The sequence below is a fragment of the Carassius carassius genome, chromosome 11 (genome assembly GCF_963082965.1).
Source record: "Carassius carassius chromosome 11, fCarCar2.1, whole genome shotgun sequence".
Classification (NCBI taxonomy): Eukaryota; Metazoa; Chordata; class Actinopteri; order Cypriniformes; family Cyprinidae; genus Carassius; species Carassius carassius.
The window spans coordinates 21,632,888-21,657,782 of record NC_081765.1 but is presented as its reverse complement, the minus strand read 5'-3'; the positions used below and the strand labels follow the sequence as shown (position 1 = coordinate 21,657,782).

General features: G+C 44.5%; 1 pseudogene; it reads left to right on the top strand.

Moving 5' to 3' along the window:
• Positions 1-586: 586 nt before the first annotated feature.
• On the top strand, positions 587-22,318 carry LOC132153014 (protein O-mannosyl-transferase TMTC4-like; annotated as a pseudogene).
• The last annotated feature ends 2,577 nt before the right edge of the window (positions 22,319-24,895 follow it).

The window sequence follows — 24,895 nt, the reverse complement described above, 5'->3', positions numbered from 1 at the left end:
GATTTTTAGCACTTCTGTTTCTGACGCGCAGACTCAAACTAAGCTTGATGACGTCAGCAACCTGTCTGACAGATGTAAATCTTCTAGTCGCTGTGAGTGCAAACTGCCATCATTAATCTTGCAGAGACGGCGAGCTTGAGCGGGGAGTTCTTTGGCGTGAGTGAGAAGGAGTAAGTATTCTGATTAATTATTTTGTATAGTATTTTAAAATGGGCTTTTCTCTTGACGTCTACCCGATTGCCTGCGAGCTTCTCCTCCTGTCTGTACGGTAATTTCTCTACTGTGCGACAGAGAGTCGAGTGGTTATGACGCAATCGTTAGCCTATTTTTACAAAAACTGTTTCTAGGGGGCCATAATGTAACATAGAAGGTAATGGAGTCCTTTATACATTGTCGTGTATCTTTAGAAATAAATAATGGACAAATGGAGTCTTTAAAAGCCTCAGATGTAAAGTTATTCGCTGTCAAAGTGACGCCAAAATGAATGGGAGTCAATGGGATGCTAACATAAAGTGAAGTTCTGCTACAAGATGGCGGCACACGGCCGACTTCAACTTCCGGTCGACTTCCTTCCCGCCTGCTCATACAGGGATCAGCCATCATTTAGCCACGTATTAAGCCTTTATTTTCACATTTGTGTGGTTCGACGGGTTTAAATCGTTCTCTTTAGCGAGCAGACATTTATTGACGTCAGTGTACGTTTATACTATTATTTGTGACTCATGTTTTGACGATCGTCATTCTCGCGCGTGCAGACAACGTAGAAAGTGTGAATGGTTTCGTAACCTTTGCTCGCTTTGACAGCCGGTTGCTATGCATTGCCTGCATCTGTGTGTACAGCCATGCCGCAAATCAGGCAACCATGCTGAGATGTCATGCCGTCTTTTCCAAGAGATCTCTGTAATGCATACTGTAGGTATGTTCAGTCCATGCGCCTATCTTCCCTTCTTATTTTTGTTAGAGTGTTATTTTGCTATTTTAACCCTCCACTCACTTTTTTTGTTCTGCATCACAGTAGTGGGTCAGAATGAACAGAAACCAGATGAAAAATGGTGCTTTCTGAGCCTTACTGGGATCATCACATCCCCCTGCCAAAACTGGGATCCTTGCACTCCCGGTTGGTCACTGCCTTTGTTGCCCTGATCTGTTTCATAAACAGCTATAATGGGGACTTTGTCTTTGATGATTCAGAAGCCATCATCAATAACAAGGTATCAACCTCAAACCTGGTTATTTATTGATTTATTTGTTTATTATATGAGCAATAGTTTACCTAAAAATCCAAATTCTGACATAATTTGCCTCTGTGTCATTTTAAGCACATGAATCATACATTCAGTACATTTAGGGTTCCATTCAGTGACAATGGAGGATGGGGTCCGTGGTCACCATTCAGTTTAGTTTATTGCAGTTTATATACATTGTCTCAACAGATTTCCTATGGCGATTTTTACTCTTCGTAGGATTTGAATCCTGACACTCGTTTAAATAACATCTGGAAAAATGACTTTTGGGGAAGTAACTTAAGTAGCAACTCCAGTCACAAATCCTACCGGCCGCTGACCGTCCTGACCTTCAGGTACGTTCGCTACAAAGACAAAATAGTCTTTTAATTACTGCTGGGTGACTGATGATTAACACAAGGTAATATTCCAACCTGCTTGTAGTGAATACTGTCAAACCTCTTTGCATGTATTAGTGTTGTAATTTTATTCTCAGTGGGAAATCAAAAGAGGTCCCCCGAGTGCTTCCTCACCCGAATACCACAATAATTGACATTACAACTGGATGCAAATATTGCCTTTTTTCAAACTCGTTTTAGAATTTTCTTTGGCATTTGGTTGCAACTGTGAGGAATCTATAAAGGAGGCATAATTCATGTCCTGCATGCTGCTAATGAGAATGACATTGTTTTGCATCAGTAATGGCCCGTTAGATAAACTCAACCATAAAAGTTACTCCACAATGCAGTGATGTCTGTATGTCTGTATGTCATCGCATCTCTTCTGTTTTGGGTTTCAGAAATATACAAAACTTTTGTGTTCATTGCACAAGTCAAAAGTTAGTTTTAATCATTGTGATTTGTGGCTTTTTCTTGCAACCCGAATTCCGAAAAAGTTGGGACGTTTTTTAAATTTTAATAAAATGAAAACTAAAGGAATTTCAAATCACATGAGCCAATATTTTATTCACAATAGAACATAGATAACGTAGCAAATGTTTAAACTGAGAAATTTTACACTTTTATCCACTTAATTAGCTCATTTAAAATTTAATGCCTGCTACAGGTCTCAAAAAAGTTGGCACGGGGGCAACAAATGGCTAAAAAAGCAAGCAGTTTTGAAAAGATTCAGCTGGGAGAACATCTAGTGATTAATTAAGTTAATTGATATCAGGTCTGTAACATGATTAGCTATAAAAGCTTTGTCTTAGAGAAGCAGAGTCTCTCAGAAGTAAAGATGGGCAGAGGCTCTCCAATCTGTGAAAGACCGCGTAAAAAAATTGTGGAAAACTTTAAAAACAATGTTCCTCAACGTCAAATTGCAAAGGCTTTGCAAATCTCATCATCTACAGTGCATAACATCATCAAAAGATTCAGAGAAACTGGAGAAATCTCTGTGCGTTAGGGACAAGGCCGGAGACCTTTATTGGATGCCCGTGGTCTTCGGGCTCTCAGACGACACTGCATCACTCATCGGCATGATTGTGTCAATGACATTACTAAATGGGCCCAGGAATACTTTCAGAAACCACTGTCGGTAAACACAATCCGCCGTGCCATCAGCAGATGTCAACTAAAGCTCTATCATGCAAAAAGGAAGCCATATGTGAACATGGTCCAGAAGCGCCGTCGTGTCCTGTGGGCCAAGGCTCATTTAAAATGGACTATTTCAAAGTGGAATAGTGTTTTATGGTCAGACGAGTCCACATTTGACATTCTTGTTGGAAATCACGGACGCCGTGTCCTCCGGGCTAAAGAGGAGGGAGACCTTCCAGCATGTTATCAGCGTTCAGTTCAAAAGCCAGCATCTCTGATGGTATGGGGGTGCATAAGTGCATACGGTATGGGCAGCTTGCATGTTTTGGAAGGCTCTGTGAATGCTGAAAGGTATATAAAGGTTTTAGAGCAATGTCACGGGGTGACGAAAGAGAAGCGGAACTAAGTCCCGCTGGAATTGTGTTCCCTCCGGGACGGTGTTGCGGTAACACCGGTCCACTTCCGGGTTGCGCATTACGTCCCAATAACAGCGCTAATGACAGATTGACGTCTGGTGTGGAGAGTTTGATGTGGCGATCTGTGAGAGGATTATGGAGGCGGAGTAACCATATAAAAAGGGAAGTACAGAGACCATGAGGGGTGTTGTTTTCCTACTGGCTGTTCGTTCCCCCGGCTGTTCTTCCTCGTTGTCTTCTCCCCGGATGTTGTTCTTCTCTTCGGATGTGTTCCCCTGGGAGAGGTGAATCCCTTGGACGTTTTGGGCTGGCGTGTGAAGGTAGTTGAGGACTATTGTGGGGTTTCGGCTATCTGGCTGTGCAACAGATATATCAGCGATCGAGTGGAGATATTAAGGACGGAAAGGGTGCGAGTTATGGGAAGCAAGTGAAGACCAGGCCGCGCCATCATCATCAGAGGGAAGATAAGTGACCTGATCTGGGACTTTGATAAATTATATACACCTGTACTGGGATTAATAACGTTGTGAAGTGGACGGAGCAATCGTTGGGTGAGTGCTGGCTCTAATTGCACGAAGAGTGGGTGTGCCGTGCCTGAAGTGGTGGGTTTACATAATAAATTGTTTGAAGTGAAGTTACAGAGTGTGGGGAACATATATATGGAGTTAATGCCGGACGCTCACCACTCCGAAAGCCCACCACCATCGCCGTAACCAACACCCAGGCATTCAGCGTGCTCCCTGTTTGCGGGAAGTTTGTGTGTGTACATGCTGATGACTTACTCTGCTGTGTAGATCGCAGGATTCTCTGGGCCGAACGCCGCATGTGATGTCCCTGTGGAAAGAGGTGGACACAAGAATTATTCCTTCCCCGGTCTCGACCGAAGCATCTCCCAGCCGTAAGCCCCATTACTTATTAAAGGACACATACCGCTGTTGATTACTTACTCTGCTGTGCAGATCGCAGGATCCTCTGGGCCGAACGCCGCATGTGATGTCCCTGTGGAAAGAGGTGGACACAAGAATTATTCCTTCCCCGGTCTCGACCGAAGCATCTCCCAGCCGTAAGCCCCATTATCCATTAAAGAACACATACCGCTGTTGATTACTTACTCTGCTGTGCAGATCGCAGGATCCTCTGGGCCGAACGCCGCATGTGATGTCCCTGTGAAAGGAGGTGGACACGAGAATTATTCCTTTCCCCGGTCTCAACCGAAGCATCTCCCAGCCGTAAGCCCCATTACTTATTCAAGAACACATACCTGCTGTTGATACTTACTCTGCTGTGCAGATCGCAGGATCCTCTGGGCTGAACGCCGCATGTGATGTCCCTGTGGAAAGAGGTGGACACAAGAATTATTCCTTCCCCGGTCTCGACCGAAGCATCTCCCAGCCGTAAGCCCCATTATCCATTAAAGAACACATACCGCTGTTGATTACTTACTCTGCTGTGCAGATCGCAGGATCCTCTGGGCCGAACGCCGCAAGTGATGTTCCTGTGAAAAGAGGTGGACCCAAGAATTATTCCTCCCCCAGTCTTAACCGAAGTATCTCCCAGCCGTAAGCCCACCACTCATTCAAGAACACATACCGACGGTGATTACTTACTCTGCTGTGCAGATCGCAGGATCCTCTGGGCACGAACTGCCCGAAGACTCCACGCCCTCCCGGCGTCCGAGGTCCGATCCCGGTCTGGTTGGGAGACATAGAGTTAGTACAGAGACTTTTAAATGCTTTTAACTAAATAAAACTTTGTTCATTTTTATACTCTCTCGTCTGTCTGGTTTCTCTGGTACGCTCCCCGAGGTGATCCTGGGTTTCAGGGGTGGGTGCAGTCAGGCTTGGCCACCCCGACCTGTGACAGATTTGGCGTAGTCGGCAGGGTTTCACCTCGGGTTGAGCGACCAGGGATTCTCAGATGGCCGACGACGAGGCACTGGGGGCCCCACCCCGAGTCATGCCAGTGTTCATGGGAAACCCCTGGGTCCAGAAATATGGAGGAAGTGAGTCAGAGGTGCGCCTCTCCGAATGGCGGGCTCAGATCGAATATCTGGCCGGGCTACAGGGACTGAGCGCGACTCAACAGCTACAGTTTGCCCTCAACTCCCTTGACGGGGAAGCACGGCGGGAAGTCCAAGCCGCCCCCGAAGCTGTCCGAACCACCGCCCAGTCTGTGTTCAGATTCCTGACGGAAAGGTATGGTGACGCTACTCCAACTGCGGTTCTCCGGGCCCAGTTCTTCAGCAGCAAGCAGGGCCCCCGCCAATCCGTCAGAGCTTTCGCCCTCCAACTACGGGAGCAAGTTACCAGGCTGCAGGGGCGCCCAGACCATGGTCTCGGAGAGGGTGAGACCCTGTTGAGAGACCAATTCCTGCTGGGGCTAAGGGAAGGCCCGGTACGCCAGGGACTTAGAGTCCAATTTAGGAGGGAGCCGGAATTCACCTTCGAAGACCTAAAGAAGGAAGCGGTGGCATTGGAGATTGATCAGGCTGAGGTGAAAGAGCCCCCTGTGTGTGCGGCCGTAAGTAGCTCCGTAGTGGCTGTCCCCGACATGGCGGAGTGGAAACAGACTCTGAAGCTAGAACTCCTAAAGGATGTCCGGGAGCAGATGGCGGAGCTAACCAAGACGCTCGTGGACGAGCTGCGTCTCGGGGCTACCAGGCCAGAGGTGAGGCCCATCTCGCGGGACCGGGTGTACTCGGACGGGAACAGGGACGCAGGGAGGCGACCTAACCGGCCCAACCGACCCCAGTTTGAGTGGGACGAGCAAGGACGACCTATCTGCAACCGCTGTGGCCAACCAGGCCATTACAGCCGACAGTGTGGCCCTCGAAGAGGTTCGGAGGGGGGTTTTTAGGTCGACCGGCCACAGTGGGTCGTGTGGTCGGGACCCCCTTAGATGACCCACCCATCGGAGCAGGCTCCAAGGACAGGCTGGTCGGGCATAGCCCAGTGGTGGAGGTCCAGGTGTGCGGTGTGAAGGTGCCCTGTCTCGTCGACACCGGATCCCAGGTGACCCTGTTCGCGGAGAGCCTGTCGCAAGAGCTGTTTGGAAACCAGAGGATGCATGGGACGGAGGCTCCCTGGCTCTCCCTGAAAGGAGCAAATGGTCTGGACATCCCCTACATTGGCTACAGGCTGGCGGACTTGGAGATCCATGGAGTGATCGTGCCCCAGAAGGGAGTGATCATCGTAAAGGACCACTGCTTGGGGAGTCACCGGGCCTTACTAGGTATGAATGTATTATCTGCATGTTGGGAAGAATTGTTTCGGGTAAAGCCCGCTCGAGGGATCTCGCCGGCCGAACAACAGGAATGGGAACGCGTCGCCGCTGACTGCCGACGGATCCAGATGTCCCGGGCCCGGCAAGGCCGCGAAGGGACTGGTCGGGTAGCGTGCTGGTATGCCCTGTCCGTGCCAGCGAACAGCGAGGCCCTAGTATGGGTACGAGTCCCCCAGCGGGACGTAGGAGCGGAGGAATGGGTGTTGGTGGAGCCCCACTGGGATGGCCAGCAGGTAGAAGTCGCCAGAGGTTTGGCCGTGGCACGAAGAGGACGGATCCCGGTGAGAGTTCGGAACGGGACGCCCCACGTCGTGCACCTATACAAACACCAGCGGCTGGTCAAGGTAACGCCGGTAGAACCCCATCAGGTGCGGGAGGACCAGGACGTGAGCTTTCGCCAAGTACACCCCGCGGTGGTGGAAGTGGCCCTTACCCAAGCGAGCTCGTCGCCCCAGAGTCTAGGGGAGGAGGTGCCCGGCCACTTGAAGGGAAGTTCCCTGCAAGGGGAGGAGCTGGGACCGGCACAGGCCAGGAAGCTGCGAGACCTGCTGAGCAAGTGGCAACATGTCTTCTCGGCACACGAAGAGGACTACGGCTGCACCAACGTCGTGCAACATCGGATCCCCACCGGAGATGCAGAGCCCAGTAGAGAAAGGTACCGACCCGTCCCACCTACCCTGTACGCGGAGGTCCGCACACTGCTGCAGGGTATGCTCAATCGAGGGGTTGTTAGAGAGAGCAGCAGCCCGTGGGCAGCTCCCATCGTGTTGGTACAGAAGAAGACTGGCGCATGGAGGTTTTGCGTTGACTACCGCAAGCTGAACCTGGTCACTAGGAAGGACGCGTTCCCCCTACCCCGGATCGAGGACTCCCTGGCTGGCTTGACACGCTCGGCATGGTACTCCACGCTGGACTTGGCAAGTGGCTACTGGCAGGTACAAGTGGCCGAGGCCGACCGGGAGAAGACCGCCTTTACCACCCCGTTCGGTCTCTTTGAATGGGACCGGATGCCCTTCGGCCTCTGCAACGCTCCTGCCACCTTCCAGAGGCTGATGCAGCGGTGCCTGGGAGGTCAGTTGATGGAGTCCGCCTTGGTGTACCTGGATGATGTGATTGTCTATTCCCCAGATTTTGACTCCCACTTACAACACCTTGAGCAGGTCTTCGGGGCCATGGAGAAATATGGGCTGAAGCTCCAGCCGGACAAGTGCCATCTGTTACGGCGGGAGGTCAAATTCTTGGGACACTGTGTGGGCGCGGCGGGAGTTTCGGTCGACCCGGAGAAGGTGTCGGCGGTACGAGAGTGGGCTGCCCCACAGACGGTGAAGCAGGTCCGGTCCTTCCTGGGCTTCGTGGGGTACTACCGCCGCTTTATCAAGGACTTCTCCAAGATCGCAAAGCCCCTAAATCAGTTGCTGGCTGGGACAGGACGCCCCCGAGGTCGCGGATCACCGGCTATCCTGTGGAGCCCCGAGTGTGAGGCTGCGTTCCGGCGACTGAAACACGAGTTGCTGCAGGCGCCGATTCTGGCGTATGCGGACTTCTCCAAGCCCTTTGTCTTATATACAGACGCGAGCAACCTGGGCTTGGGGGCCGTGTTGGCCCAGCAACAAGGCGATGTAGAGCGGGTCGTAGCCTACGCAAGCCGGAGCCTTCATCCAGCAGAGAGGAATGACGCAAATTACAGCTCCTTCAAGTTAGAGTTGCTGGCGCTGAAATGGGCACTCAGCGAGAAGTTCAAAGATTACCTGTGGGGTGCCCAGGTGACGGTAGTAACTGACAACAACCCCTTAGTGCATCTACAGACGGCGAAGTTGGGGGCAGTGGAACAGCGCTGGGTGGCCCAGTTGGCCAATTATAACTACCAGCTCCGGTACCGGCCAGGACGGGAGAACACCAACGCTGACGCCCTGTCCCGACTCCCGGAAGCTCAAGGTCCGAGGGACCCACCGGAACCCACGCCAGACCCCGAGGGAGAGGAGTATATGGTGGGCATTGTGGAGGCGCCGGGGACTCAACGTGAGGCGATGCCTGTGAGTTGGGGATGGGACCCCTGCCGCTGGAAAGAGCGACAGCAGGCCGACAGGGAGATCAGTGGCTTGATGCGATGGCTGGAACGGGGGCGAAAACCGACGTTGGCCGAACAACGGGCCCAAGGGGGAGCAGGAAGGAAGCTGTTGGGACAATGGGCCAGACTACAGGTGAAGGAGGGAGTACTCTGTAGGTCTGTCCGAGATCCGGGGCTGGACGAGGAACTCCGACAGATCGTTGTCCCCGAAGGCCAGGTGCAAGAGCTCTTGATAGCGTACCATGATCAGCTGGGCCACCAAGGGCACGAGAAAACGGTCTCTCTCTTGAGGCGACACTTCTACTGGCCCAACCTAGAAGCAACGGTACGTACCTTCGTTCGGGCCTGTCCTCGTTGCACCTTGTTCAAAGCCAGGAAGGAGGCACGAGCACCGATGGTCCCCATCCAGGCAAAGGCTCCTCTCCACATAGTCGCAATGGACTTCTTGACTTTGGGTCGGCCAGCAGACCGTTATCAGAACATCCTTGTCATTACCGACTTGTTCACCAAGTACTCCTGGGCCATTCCTACCTTGGACCAGACGGCGAATACCACCGCCACTGCTCTGTGGAGGGCTGTCTTCCAGCCGTTCGGTTGCCCCGAGTTCCTACACTCGGACCAAGGGCCAAACTTCGAGTCTCGGGTAATCAGAGAGCTGTGTAAAGTGTACGGCTGCACCAAGATCCATACCACTACTTACCACCCCCAGGGAAACGGCGGATGCGAGCGGTTCAATCAGACCCTATTGAACTTGCTCGGCACGCTAGATCAAGAACATCAGAGCGACTGGGTGAGTGCGCTACCAAATCTGATTCAGGCCTACAATAACAGTACGCACAGTACCACGGGCTACGCCCCCACTTATTTGATGTTTGGCAGGCATGTGCGGATGCCCACCGACTTATTGCTGGGGACGGCAGCAACCGAGGAGGAGGGGAACGTAACCGAATGGGTAGGGCGCCACCACCAACGCCTCCATTTTGCATACGAGCAAGTCTCGAGACGGATCCGAGCGGCTGGGAAGAAAAACAAGAGGCTGTACGACCGGACGGCTCGGGAAGCCCCCCTCCTCCCAGGAGAAAGGGTCCTGGTAAGGGACAACCGGCGACAGGGAAAGGGGAAGCTCAGTGACCGATGGGAGAGTACACCATATGTGGTCGAGGGCCAGCAGCGGCCGGGACAGCCGGTATATACGATTCGGCCCGAAGGAAAAGCCGGGCCCGCTAGAGTGGTCCATCGGAACATGATCCGCCCCTGTCCGAACTATCCCAGCCCCGTAGAGGAGGCGCCAATGGAGCCTGAAGCTGTAGCCCCGTGGATAGCAGGATGGGCCGTGATCCCAGGAGAACGGGGAAATGTCCCCGCAGAAATGGCCCCCAGAGACCCAATGGATATGCCTGCGGACATCGACCCTGTCTCGCCACCACGACGGTCCCAGAGGGAGAACCGAGGTCGGCCCCCGGCACGCTATGGAGAATGGGCGACTGAAAGGCGTTCTAGGGACTAGAACGGTTTGGCAGGGGGGTATGTCACGGGGTGACGAAAGAGAAGCGGAACTAAGTCCCGCTGGAATTGTGTTCCCTCCGGGACGGTGTTGCGGTAACACCGGTCCACTTCCGGGTTGCGCATTACGTCCCAATAACAGCGCTAATGACAGATTGACGTCTGGTGTGGAGAGTTTGATGTGGCGATCTGTGAGAGGATTATGGAGGCGGAGTAACCATATAAAAAGGGAAGTACAGAGACCATGAGGGGTGTTGTTTTCCTACTGGCTGTTCGTTCCCCCGGCTGTTCTTCCTCGTTGTCTTCTCCCCGGATGTTGTTCTTCTCTTCGGATGTGTTCCCCTGGGAGAGGTGAATCCCTTGGACGTTTTGGGCTGGCGTGTGAAGGTAGTTGAGGACTATTGTGGGGTTTCGGCTATCTGGCTGTGCAACAGATATATCAGCGATCGAGTGGAGATATTAAGGACGGAAAGGGTGCGAGTTATGGGAAGCAAGTGAAGACCAGGCCGCGCCATCATCATCAGAGGGAAGATAAGTGACCTGATCTGGGACTTTGATAAATTATATACACCTGTACTGGGATTAATAACGTTGTGAAGTGGACGGAGCAATCGTTGGGTGAGTGCTGGCTCTAATTGCACGAAGAGTGGGTGTGCCGTGCCTGAAGTGGTGGGTTTACATAATAAATTGTTTGAAGTGAAGTTACAGAGTGTGGGGAACATATATATGGAGTTAATGCCGGACGCTCACCACTCCGAAAGCCCACCACCATCGCCGTAACCAACACCCAGGCATTCAGCGTGCTCCCTGTTTGCGGGAAGTTTGTGTGTGTACATGCTGATGACTTACTCTGCTGTGTAGATCGCAGGATTCTCTGGGCCGAACGCCGCATGTGATGTCCCTGTGGAAAGAGGTGGACACAAGAATTATTCCTTCCCCGGTCTCGACCGAAGCATCTCCCAGCCGTAAGCCCCATTACTTATTAAAGGACACATACCGCTGTTGATTACTTACTCTGCTGTGCAGATCGCAGGATCCTCTGGGCCGAACGCCGCATGTGATGTCCCTGTGGGAAGAGGTGGACACAAGAATTATTCCTTCCCCGGTCTCGACCGAAGCATCTCCCAGCCGTAAGCCCCATTATCCATTAAAGAACACATACCGCTGTTGATTACTTACTCTGCTGTGCAGATCGCAGGATCCTCTGGGCCGAACGCCGCATGTGATGTCCCTGTGAAAGGAGGTGGACACGAGAATTATTCCTTTCCCCGGTCTCAACCGAAGCATCTCCCAGCCGTAAGCCCCATTACTTATTCAAGAACACATACCTGCTGTTGATACTTACTCTGCTGTGCAGATCGCAGGATCCTCTGGGCTGAACGCCGCATGTGATGTCCCTGTGGAAAGAGGTGGACACAAGAATTATTCCTTCCCCGGTCTCGACCGAAGCATCTCCCAGCCGTAAGCCCCATTATCCATTAAAGAACACATACCGCTGTTGATTACTTACTCTGCTGTGCAGATCGCAGGATCCTCTGGGCCGAACGCCGCAAGTGATGTTCCTGTGAAAAGAGGTGGACCCAAGAATTATTCCTCCCCCAGTCTTAACCGAAGTATCTCCCAGCCGTAAGCCCACCACTCATTCAAGAACACATACCGACGGTGATTACTTACTCTGCTGTGCAGATCGCAGGATCCTCTGGGCACGAACTGCCCGAAGACTCCACGCCCTCCCGGCGTCCGAGGTCCGATCCCGGTCTGGTTGGGAGACATAGAGTTAGTACAGAGACTTTTAAATGCTTTTAACTAAATAAAACTTTGTTCATTTTTATACTCTCTCGTCTGTCTGGTTTCTCTGGTACGCTCCCCGAGGTGATCCTGGGTTTCAGGGGTGGGTGCAGTCAGGCTTGGCCACCCCGACCTGTGACAGCAACATATGCTTCCCTCCAAACAACGTCTATTTCAGGGAAGGCTTTGTTTATTTAAGCAGGACAATGCAAAACCACATACTGCAGCTATAACAACAGCATGGCTTCGTCGTAGAAGAGTCCGGGTGCTAACCTGGCCTGCCTGCAGTCCAGATCTTTCACCTATAGAGAACATTTGGCGCATCATTAAATGAAAAATACGTCAAAGACGACCACGAACTCTTCAGCAGCTGGAAATCTATATAAGGCAAGAATGGGACCAAATTCCAACAGTAAAACTCCAGCAACTCATAGCCTCAATGCCCAGACGTCTTCAAACTGTTTTGAAAAGAAAAGGAGATGCTACACCATGGTAAACATGCCCCGTCCCAACTATTTTGAGACCTGTAGCAGAAATCAAAATTGAAATGAGCTAATTTTGTGCATAAAAATGGTAAACTTTCTCAGTTTAAACATTTGCTATGTTATCTATGTTCTATTGTGAATAAAATATTGGCTCATGTGATTTGAAAGTCTATTAGTTTTCATTTTATTAAAATTTAAAAAACGTCCCAACTTTTCCGGAATTCGGGTTGTATTTTCCTAGGATCAACTACCTCTTGGCTGGTGGACTGCATCCGATTGGCTTCCACGTGCTCAACATTGCCCTGCACTGTGTTATTTCTGTGTTAATGATCGATGTGTTTGCCATATTAATTGGCGGCCTGGTTCACGATGGAAGAGGGGTGAAACTCAATTGTTCTCGAAAAGCTTCTTTCCTGGCTGCACTCTTCTTTGCTGCACATCCAGTTCACACGGAAAGTGTAAGTGGGAAGACGTGATTCAGCAGGCTGTCTCTGCCCGGTAAACAATCTCTGACTACAGTGCTCCATATCACAATGTTCACTGATGTTGCATGAAATATACATTACAAGATCTGTGGAGAAGAAAGCTTCACGCAGCTGGTGTGCATCACATAGGTGGGCTCTACAGTCAGCAGTGGCTATTAACAGCTACTTAATGCTCGCTCTGACCTGCCATGGATGTGTCCGAGCATGGTAGAGTCTGCCAATGCTCTGGTAACTACTCTTTAATCAGGTTCAGAAAGACCGGCTTTGGACCTGGAGGGGGTGCGGTTCAGAGAGACCACTGACTTGGGCCTACAGGATGAATCAAAGAAGGTGGCCCCAGGGCTCCAGCCAGGGCCGACTGCAGTTCTTTAATGACTGCTGCCTCCTGCCTTCACCGTTAATTTGGCACTGCCAGAAATAAAGGCAATTTCACAGATGACAGGGCTGCCTGCGAAGGATGTTTTTATGCTGCCTGTTTTTTTACCTTTATTGTAAAAGCAGGATTTAATTTGTTTTGGTGCAAAATGTGTAGCTGCTTTTAAAAAACGAATGACCTTGGGCTGGATTTCATGGCTGTGACCTGCTTGATGATAAACGATGGTTGATGAGACAGTGTACTTTAGCTCTCCAAGAGTATTTAGTTGGAGCTGATCTTGTGAATAATCTCATCTGTTGGCTCTCTGTCTTGTAGGTGCCTGGCATTGTTGGCAAAGCAGATTTGTTGTGTGCCCTCTTTTTTCAGCTCTCTTTTCTGGTTTACTGCAAAGCGTTTCAAGGTCAGTTGATAAACTAAAGCACTAGACTCTTATACATATGTTATTATGGCACTATGTGAAATTTAGTGACACAAAATGTCAAAATAATTTTTCAAAACTTTACATTTGCAATCATTTACTGCCTTTGTGAATCCATATGATTAGTTTTTTTACCTGTGGATCATAAAAGGAGAAATTCTGAAATTGCACTGGTTGCTCTTTTGGCCTCTGCTTGGGAACTGGTGTTTTCAGGATTCCAGAAAGGAAACAAAAGCAGCATATAAGTGGTCCATTCAACTTGTCTACTGTATTGTCTACAAAAGCTTTGTGTGAGAAACAGATTGGAATTTAATTCATTATTGTTTTTCAATGATAATTTTATATCCAGTGGACTGTTAACCTATTCAGAGAGACCATTGAATCACTGATTTTGTGAACAAATAACAGTCCATTTCTGTGAAATGAATCCACAGAGTCATTGAAAAGATCATACTGATTAGTTCAGAAACCCTATGGACTTCTTTAAGGATACTTTTATGGTTGATTTGTTTGCTGAAGCTTAAAATCTTATCTTGCTTGAAGACATAAAATCATCTCATCTCGCTTGAGGACCCATTTATTATAATTGCATAGATAAGAAAGTAAGTCATACCAGTTTGTGATGACATGAAACGGTGAATAAATAATGACGTGGGATAAATGAATCCTTTACAGACACTGCATGTTAGAATCTCTTACTTTATCTCTTACTTACTATCTTTCACTTTGTATCAAGCATATGGTTTAATATAGAGACTCAACAACTGTGTTGTGGATATTTAGCAGCATTCTTCTTTGTGCTGTAGCCATGCTCTGCAAGGAGCAAGGCATCACGGTTTTGGTGAGTGAAAATATGTATCCACTTGAGAGAGTTGCAGGTCAAATAAAGTAATATGCTATGAGTATGTGTGTGTGTGTGTGTGTGTGTATATATATATATATATATATATATATATGTATATGTAAGATAATCTCTCATCTATTTTTACAATACAGAACACCCATAAAATATCAAATATTCTGTTCTTCTGTGTCCGAAGGGAGTGAATGCCGCTTTTGATATTCTCATGGTTTGTAATCTGGATATCTATGAGCTCGCTCACCAGCTGCTGTCCAGGAGAAAATCAGCTGTTGTACAGTAAGTGACTTATTCACAGAGTGTTACTCTATTGGCCCAAATGACCTTTGGATTGATTTCTACTTCCTTTTTTCCACCCAGATTGTTGAGTAGGGGTTTGCTTATGAGGTTGGCTCTTCTTTCTTGGTGGTTCCTCTCTTTTGTACGCGAGGTGGAGAATCATGGGAACTGGGCCTCCATCTTTCACTGAGGTGGATAACCCAGCATCCTTTGCTGAAAATGTCATCTTGAGGGTATGCAGCCCTTTCAGTCTGGGTTTTTTAATGGCCCCATTGACGTGTGTGTTTAAAAATAATTGCATTCTGCCGAGTGCCGACCCTAGTCAAAACCAAAATAAACTGAATACTTGAATATAATTTTAGTAGTTATTTTTACCCCAGACAGACTGTACCATATTTTTCCACATACTCCTTAAAGAATCAAGTTTTTCTGTGCTTTTTCTCTCCTCTCAGATTGTGAACTATAATTACTACTACTCCTTGAATGCCTGGTTACTGCTGTGTCCCTGGTGGCTGTGTTTTGATTGGTCAATGGGCTGTGTGCCTTTGATTCAATCAGCAACTGACTGGAGGATTGTCTGGCCTCTTTTGTTGTGGTGCTGTCTGATGGGCTTGGTATACCAAGCTCTGTGCTCACAGGACAGCAATAGAAGAAGGTAAGACCAGCAAAACAAGACATGCATTATCTAGACATATGGAAACTGTTTACTATTTTAATGCATTTTAAAATGGCATTTATAATATGGCATTATATGGCATTTGGTGCTCAAGGAACCATTTTGTATTATTATGCATGTTAAAAACAGTGCTTAAAAAGTTTGTGAAAAATGATGCAGCTTTTCAGGATTCATTAATGAATAGAAATTTCTAAATAACAGCAGTTATTTGAAATAGAAATGTTAAAGAATTTAGTTTCATGTGTTCATGTGTGTATGGTAGTGTATTTTATACTCTTGTGTTTTTAGGACTCTGACATTTGGCCTGGTACTGCTGGCGATTCCATTCCTGCCAGCCAGTAATCTGTTCTTCAGGGTGGGGTTTGTGATAGCCGAGCGGGTGCTGTACCTCTCCTCAGCGGGCTACTGCCTCATTTTGGCCTACACTGTGGGTTACTGTAGCTTCCACTGGAAGAAACACAAGGTATGTGGCCTGTTCTACAACAATTTTCCACTTATCACCTCCTAATATTCACCATCAGACCATAATTCAGTGTAAATAATGTTCCGTTAAGTTTGTGTTCACGTCATGCTTGAAACAAAACTTGGTTCAAGTGAGACTAGCATATTCTTTATTTTTGGGTGAACTTATCCCTTTAACTCCCCTCCATTGGTGAAATCCATTTCCGTAACTTCAGTTTACCCATCAACACACAAAATGCCTTGAGCTGGACTTTTAACATTAGGTTTCTCCAGGGAAACTAAACCAAACATGACAGAAAAGCTAATAAAATATTTGTTCTAAATTATATTCAGTCCAGTTTTGCAAACCAGTGACTTCATTAGCTTGATGAGCGCTCTAACTTTCTCCTTCCTTGCACAGGTGCATTACAACGTTGGCAAAACCCTTGCTGACAGAAGCAACCAGAGTGCTGCAGTCAAGTACTACAGAGAGGCAGTGAGGTAAAAAAAAAAAACAACAACAACCCTGATTCTGTTATATATCATTAGGCAAAAATCACTCGGTTCTTCCTGATTTCAGTACTTTAAACCATGTGATTTATGTCAGATAAGGTAGTGTTCACTTGTTTGTTTGTTGTTACAGATTACACCCCAAGTACGTTCATGCCATGAACAATCTTGGCAACATATTAAAGGAAAGAAATGAATTCCAGGAAGCTGAAGAGCTCCTGTCATCTGCGGTTCATATCCAGTGAGTGACGTTTTAAGTTCAAATATATTCTGTGTAGTTGTGTAACCTTTAATCTTGTAAATCATTCTGCTGTGTTTTTTCAATTGGTTTAGGCCTGATTTTGCTGCAGCTTGGATGAATTTGGGTATTGTGCAGAACAGTCTGAAAAAGTTTGACATGGCAGAACAGAGCTATTGGAATACAATTTGATTCAGGAAAAAATACCCAGACTGTTATTACAACTTGGGACGTTTGGTAAGTGATGTGCCTTCTCTGTAATTTGTATAAAGCATTCAATACATTTATAGCATTTTTTCCTACTTATTACATTTCCCCATATTCTAAACATAAATTTCATTAATATTACAGCATGGATTTTTAATATGTCTAGGGTGGTTTTGGTCTTGGGCTATTATGTTCATCCTTCCTGTGTGAGTACAAAGCAACATGATGCAATTTATTATTAATTATGGCAAGAAATTGGCTATTTCGCTCTAAATACTATCCATTATGATGTGTAATGACATGCTATTTTTGTGTTAATGAAGGTTTGATTACTTTACTCCATGAATTATCAACAGTATTTTTTATCAGACATGTGCCGTAGTGATTAATGCACATGCTTCTGACATGTTTAGCCTTGTTGATTTAGCAGAAAATGCAAGTTTGAATCTGCATCATTTTCATGCCCTTTTTTTCTCCTATCAATTTTGAAAAATGACATAGTAAGGCCTGAGAATTATTTTGCTGTTGTTTGAAGTATCTTTGTCCTTGACACACACTGGCCCACTGTTTATGATTGGTGCTTGTTTGTTTTATCCCCAGTATGCAGACCTGAACCGCAGCATTGACGCGCTGAACGCCTGGAAGAACGCCACCATGCTGAAGCCTGACCACAGTCTGGTGTGGAACAACATGGTCATATTGTTAGACAACACTGGTAAGGTTTAGATGGAAAATGATTTATTAAAAGGTCAGTACATACTGCCACAAATAGTGTAAAAATAGTGTACTTACAGCTGCTATACTTCTTTCATTAGATGTCATCTGGAATACTTGATTCTGATTTGCTAGTTGCTGCATATATCACAGTTTAGCAATGCAGTATAGATCTGTATTGTTACATTCAGATGGGGCAGTTCATGTTCATGTATGCTTAAACCTGAGTGAGTGTTCTCATTAAACATGACCTTGACCCTGCCCTTGGGGTAAATTGATGATCTTGGCCTCGTCCCAAATCCTCTTGCCTTGTCGTTTTCATCTTGTGTCCCAAGTTTAGCCATGGCTCATAGCTGTGTGTGAGAGAGGTGTGAACTTCCCTTCTGCAGATGCTGAGCATCAGGTGCATGCTGCCACATGGGGCCATGCTGTATAATTAGTTCACCCTTTACAACAATTAACTCCTGCATCCCATCTTCACCCCCTTATCTCGTCAGAGACCCTACAGGGATGGATAACTTATCTTTTTGTTAGAAGTATCTAATAACCTTTCAATACTTTTTTGCATTAGATAAAGAGCACATACTACAGTATAGTTGGGAAAGTATAACAGACTTGCTGCCCAGCCCTACAGAAATGTTACAGAAATGTTACAAGATGTTACAGAATTAATTTCCTGTCCTTTCCAGGAAATGCCGGCATAAGAATCCAACATGATTAGATCGGAAGAGCAAGAATCAGCAATGCTTGTAATTTATGTATTAAAAGCCTTGTGTGTTGTTTTAAGGCCACTCTTCCCTGCCGTGTGGAGAATGGTGCGATTCCCGGACAGAAGCTGTCTATTCAAATGCATCTCCCAGGCAGGTCGGCCCTCCCTGGAGAGTCTTGGCACGGTCCATTTTCCTTACCAAAAAAAGAAATTATAAATCCTGGCGCCAGGATCATCTCCCACTGCATTTTCCAGCCTTACTTGATCCCAAAACCCCTCCCAAAAATAAGTCAATGATTTCAAACTGGAAATTGGACATTGTTTCCCTATAATATTAAACTAAAAACCCACCAAGAAAGTGTGCAAACATAAAACATAAGTCATGTTTAGGTTTCAACGGTGAGGAAGAATCCTCAGCAACTCATAAATTTGTTAAGGGCCAGCCGGTGAGAGAAGATCTATCGGAGTCTGTGGTCAGAGGGAGTTTTGACATCCAGATCAATAAGTCAGTAGCCCTTGTGTTGCCCTCTAATTAGGAAACTAAAAGAATCAGCCATGTGTGGAGTTGAAAAACTCTTCTGGAGGCGTTTTGCACAGTCAACAGAAATCACAGAATCACAACTATACAGTTGCCCTTTTGTGACATTTAGAACTATTTCTAAAAATATAAACAATTTTCAGCTTCACAATTCTTAGTAGGTTTTCTTTTTTTTTTCTCCATAGGCTAGTTTTAATGATGGAAATGGTTTGGCACATACGCTATAAGAGTGTGGCACTAAAAACAAGTTGTTCTTTTTCAAAATGTTCTTTTTACATTTGTTCTATGGAGCTACAGTACTAAGATGTTCTGTGTGATGTTAGCACATTGCAGGGTTTCATAGTGTTTGCTCGTTGCTTGTTAGGATGTTCTGAGTGGTTGCTAGATTGTTACTTGCAAGCTCAAGTCAAAAGTCCATCCCAAGTTAACTACTTCTGTATAACAGACTCTATGCACGAACGCTTCCACATTAGCCTCACTGGCCAACACAACTTCCGGTGTAGCGCAGAAAATGAAACCTTAACAAAGCAATATTAATATTAAAGTTCCTGGATTGCGTTAATAAGAATTGTTAATTATGTTTTAATATAATATACTACAATTTTATATTTTCTTTTGTTCATATATATATGATATCTTATACTATAATATAGTGTAACTAATTGTTTTTGACAGTTATTAGAAATTTGAGCACAGAGTTTGCTATGGGAAAACACTACACCGGAAGCTTGCATTGTGCTTGGATTTAAATATAAAAATCTAGGCAGTTGACGTGTATAGAACCCATTCTATGTTCCCCCCCCCCCCATTTTGTAGTTTGAATTCTTTTAAAATTGGTAAAAGCCCAGCAGTTTGAGTTATCATTCATAACTTATTGAGCAACAGTAATGCTTTGTCTTAGCGAGGTAACAGTTCATGTTATATTTAATATTTTGTCTTTTCATTACAGGCAATCTGGCTCAGGCTGAGCTAACTGGAAAGGAAGCATTAAAGATATTGCCAAAAGATCACACCATCATGTTCTCCCTCGCCAATGTCCTTGGGAAACAGGAAAAGTACAAGGTTAATGCAAACTTTTTTCCATGTAGTGCTGCTTTTTGTGAAAATGTTACTCAAACTATTTCTCTGATACAAAAATAACTTTATAATAACCAGTGTTCCTTTTTGTCTCAGGAGTCTGAAGTATTCTTTCTTAATGCTCTAAAGATCAACTCAAACGTTGCCAGTTGCCATGGTAATCTTGGTAAGTCTCCCAGAATCCCACTGGCACTTTAGTATTGTCTAAAAAAAACAGTCGTGCAAGTTTTGACTCCTGCAATGTTACACGATGTGTGGTGTGGCTGAATCAATAAACAAAACGCTTCTCCCGTTCACTGGGGACCAATGCTGGGTTACAGTACAGCAGAGGTGGGTAGTACTGAGTTACATTTACTTCATTACATTTACTTGAGTAAATTTTGGGGGTAACTAATACTTTTTGGAGTACATTTAAAGATGGGTACTTTTACTCTTACTTGAGTAATTTTTGGGGGGGAAATCTGTACTTTTTCTTCGTTACTGTGGGCCACGCTCCTCTCGTTACTTTATCTTAATGCAATAAATGTTATAAATGCTTTAGTTTGATCCAAACACGACGTCTACTTCTCTCTGGGCAATGAGCGATTCCCATTGACGAATGATTCATTCTTTTGAGTCAATTCTGCTCAAAGGCTTGATCAAACCAGTTGGCTTACCAGTGAATTGGTTCATGAATCAGTTTGAATGATTCGTTCAGTATCCTGCCGCGCGCGCTGAGCGTTTGAAACGGTTCACTTCACTCAGAGTTGTAACATTTAAGAACAGAAAGAGCGTTGAAGACGTGGCTGGATCTGCACTGAATTGAAAGCAAATCTGCAAAGGCTATTATTTGCTTGCGATGAAGATCTGTATAGGATGAACACCACGTGCGCTGTCTGGTTCAACATGTATAACTTGGGCTACACTCGATTACAGTACACGATACCACTATGACATTAGTTTGTTGTACGTGTAACTTATAACAGAGGGGAACCAAGTTGAATGCAGCTTCCAAAAGACAAAAAATAGCAGATTAATATTTTCTATATTTGATACAATCCCCCTGGCGTGAGAACTCAGTGAGTCATATCATCAGCTGCTAAATTTAGATCTGCGTTCGCTGGCTGGCGGTGAGCCAGAGACAGAAGCGTTTTTACAGCAGTGCGCATTATAACCAATCACACAAGATTCTGTTGAGCTTATTAAAGCATTGCCAATCAGAGGTGTTCCGATGAGTCATCGCTAAAATGCCGGTGCTTCCTTCACTCGCTCGCTGACTGAATACCTCTTTCTGGCGAATTCTCTCTTCAGAAAGAACAAAGTGCAGATGTGTGCGTGTACGAATCTGTAAATAAGATATTGATTTCACAGTGTTTAACAGGTTCAGTGATTTTAATGGGAGTTTCTGAGAGTGATTGATAGACTGTCAGTGAAAATGATCTTTGATAATGTAAATGTTATTTGCTCTCTTTCTGAATAATGAAGACTAGTAGTATTTTTTTATATCACATTGACTTTCAATGTCAAATTCACATTTAATATAAAGTAAGTCGTATTAAAAATATGTTATGGCATGAAACCTATATTACTTAAGTAAACAGACAGGTTTTTATAATAAATTACATAATTAGGCTACTTTGACCATCGCATATTATCATTATTAACAATTTATGAAAAGTGAGAATCGAGATATTTCATTATATAGTTCATGCTTCTGGGAATGTTTCTAATAAAAATGAAAAAAAAAAAAATAATAATAATAATGCTTAATAATAATTTGCCAAATTTTCAAAATATAAATCTAATATATTGATTTATTACCAGTGCTGGAAACCGTTATGCTGCTTAATATTTTTTTGGAACCTGTGAGATTTTGTTTAGGATTATTTGATTAATAGAAAGATAAAAAGAACATCATTGATAGTAAATCAACATACTGGAATGATTTCTGAAGGATTATGTAACATTGAAGACTGGAGTAAAGGCTGATGAAATATATATATTTATACACATACATAACATACATTTTATCTATATATCTAAATAAAAATAGACTCAGTATATATGACCCAAAGTAACTAGTAACTAACTACTTGAGTAGATTTTTTATCCGATACTTTTTTTACTCTTACTCAAGTAACTATTCAGACTAGTACTTTTACTTTTACTTGAGTAAATATTTCTATAAGTATTTTTACTTTTACTTGAGTACAGTTTTTGGGTACTCTACCCACCTCTGCTGTACAGACCCTTGATTTAAGTGACAGGTCTTTTTTGTGCTCTTGCAGCTGTTCTTTATCACCGTTGGGGAAAACTAGACTTAGCAAAGCGGCACTATGAACTGTCTCTTCGACTGGATCCCAAGCGCTCCAGGGACCAAGGAAAACTACAACATGCTAAAACGCTAATTAGAACAGCGGCAAAGGACTGTTGGATAACAAGTTTTTGATAACTGCATGCCACAGAAGTCTTTTTACGGTCACTACATAACTAAATAAATGAATTAATCTTATTATTGTTTTACTTTTGTCTTTTTTGAACATGTACAGATGCTGTATACACAGTGCTTCGATTCTGGCCACATTATCGTCTTTTAAGGTCAAAACTATGGTTTCTTTACTGGTTCAAATGAGTTTGTCACGTGTAACTGTAGTCTCAAGACATATGGAACATATCCACTATCTTGACTTTCATCTTTGACCTCATGTTATGTCAGCTGGGCCTCTATTTATTAGTCTGTTACACTTTGTAATTGCAAAGTATGTTACTCTTGGCCATCCACCAAGAATGTACCCCACTGTGGACATTGCAACAAATTGCACTTTAAAATGTTGAATTATCTTTAATCTCACACACCATAGATGGTTTTTGTTAGCGTGTCTATTTACAAGCCTTCCGCGAAATCTAACATGCGTGTCATGAGGACCAAATCGTGGCCATTCATTCTTCCGAGTCCGCTGTAGTTTATGTCGGAAAGGTGTTTTGTGAGTCTGTGTTCTGATGTGCCGGGGGGCTGTAGGGTCACCCCAAGTAGGAAGTAGGCAGTCATGACGGCAAAGAAAACAGTGAAGCTCAGAATGGAGGCTTCAAAGGAGGTAGCACGCGGTCTCTAAGGGCATTGTGGGCTGAGCGATGGCTGATCCCGAGACACAACTTCAGTCAACAAGTCTCTGTCTTAGTTTAAAAGGCACTGTGCTTCTATTTTTTCACCTGTTTCCTCCGGCCAAAGGGACACTTTTGAAGAGCGGGGATTGCAAAGACAGTGCTGCTAAGATGACAGGGTTGTTCTAATGATACCATCCTTAGATCTGACATATCAGCCTGTAGTTGCAATGTATAGATAAAGGTATTACTAGAATCGCTTTTTTGAGCAAAATTATTGTGTAACCACTGTCCATCTGTATTTTCAGGCTATTCCTACTATTACTTCCATTCACACTGCTGAAATTAAACCAACATGGGTGGACTGGTGTTTATCCATCTTTGCTTGAATTTCACACAATATGCCAGCAATATTTTCATCATGTTGCATAAAAGCATGACTGTCCACTTCTGTTTTTGCACATTATTAAGTTTAAAAGTGTGTGGAATCCATTGGATCTGTGCACAGTTTAACTAAAATTCATGGATAGGTGGTCAAATGGTTTTAGAACAATAAAAGCAAGTTAAAACGACAACAAAACCCCTGAAATTTATGTGAAAAGTGTTTGGAAAATGCATTTGAACATTGTTGGAGCATGGAGGTTAGATAAATGATGATCAAATAACGAGTTCCTGGGCAACAGAACCTTGACAGTACTGATTAGATTCAATATATGGTATATATGGTATTGTCAAATGTACATGTATAATTGACATGCTGGAGTCAGATGAAAAATACTGTCTGGGAACATCTACCCATCAAGTTTTCCTTTTATGTAATAAAGAGCCGCACAATTAAAATGTAAATTTGAATTGGCTACATATGTTAGTCTTAATTAGAGCTTGAAATACTTGATTCTTATTGGTCAATCACAGCATAGTTAAATATTTAGGTAGAGTACAATTACCTACCCAGGGAACAATTTCTTAAAATGCAGTAGTTTCATGTCTCTTGTAACATTCTGCACCTTCAGAAATTATTGTAATTTGCTCAATATCATTTTGTATTATTATTAATGTTGGAAATTGTTGATATTTTTGTGGAAACATGATATTTTTATTTTAAACAATTGTATCAGAATATATTGGAAAGAACTTTGTAACACATGTATCAGTAATTTTTGTATCAAATTAATGTGTCCTTGATATAACTATGCATTTCTTTAAAAGATGTCATACTGATCCTAAATTTTTGAACAATAGCTTATTTGGTAATTTGCAATGTATTAAGCTATATTATAGTATTGATTTAGGCTATGTTCTAATTAATAGTCAGTCCCAAAAGTGCAAAATAAACCTTTTATTTTAAGCCTTTAAATTTGTAAGTAGCCTTTTTTTGTTGTTTATCAGATGCAAGTTTCAGATAAAACCTCCAGAGCAGAACAATATATTAAATTATATCTAGCAATGAACTTATGAAGCATGCTAAATTTAACCTCAGCTTCACAAGCAAGCGATTATGTTGCTATGGGAATATCACAGCATGGCAATTAATTAATGTATTCATTGCTGATTGAGATGGTTCTAGCATGATTTAAGAGGACTAAATGAGGAGAAAATGCAATATTTTCCAATTCCTGATGTCATCTAACCATTATGAACCAATTTCTATAAAGAACCATCAGTTCTTTATAGGAATAGTCTGTGCTTCTTTGAATCAAAGAGTAAGTGGAATTTATCTTGAGTGAAAACAAGGGAAATCCTTTTTTTTAATTTTTTTTAAAAAATTTTTTATATACAGTCAAGTTACCAGATTTTTTTAAGCTTCAAAACTTTGGCTAGATCATAGTCACAGCGCTTGACACGTGCCACTTTGTCAACGTTATTAGCTGCTTGGTGTTTAGATCAACAAGCCCTGAATCACATTTTACAGCTCAGAGCTCCTCTGACAGACTGCTAATCAATCCGACAAGATGTTGTCAATGTTGCTCTTCTAAAGTGCTCCCTG